At 51.0% G+C, this 482-nt stretch overlaps 1 protein-coding gene across 1 annotated transcript in view; it reads right to left on the reverse strand.

Moving 5' to 3' along the window:
• Positions 1 to 482, reverse strand: part of MYORG (myogenesis regulating glycosidase (putative)) — a 4,519-nt gene that overhangs the window by 1,843 nt on the left and 2,194 nt on the right. The window lies entirely within an intron of this gene.

Here is a 482-nt window from a genome sequence, read left to right on the forward strand (position 1 = left end):
TCCGCCTTCCGCAGGGACACCGTGTAGTAGCACCAGGCCACCACCGCCGCAATGAACAGGATGAGGCCCAGCAAGATGGTCCACAGCCATCTGGAGGGCTTCTGCATCATGGGTGTGACATTTTGGGGCAAATCCATTTCTTTGGCATCACGCTTTTGTGCATTTCCATGTCTTCCCATGCGGCGAGTAATCAGACTGTCCATGACTCCTTGGTTAGAAACTTTGCTGCTGAATTTCAAGAAGGTGTACATGGTGCTTTGTTTTCTCTAGCGCTTTCTGCAGAGCAGCACGAATGAAGATCTCTTAGCAGCAAGTCTGGGGCTCTCAGCCGAAGACAAGGGACTGTTAGGAGAGTTCCCACCTCCACCGAGTCCTGGAGCACCCGTCTCTGAAAAACGAAGTGGATATAAATAGTCTCAGAAGAATTTCTGAATCAAGGGACCACTTGTCATCCCTTCGCTGACCCCATTTCAGTAGCTCCC

Source organism: Egretta garzetta, unplaced genomic scaffold (assembly GCF_000687185.1).
Source record: "Egretta garzetta isolate BGI_Z169 unplaced genomic scaffold, ASM68718v1 scaffold59, whole genome shotgun sequence".
NCBI lineage: Eukaryota > Metazoa > Chordata > Aves > Pelecaniformes > Ardeidae > Egretta > Egretta garzetta.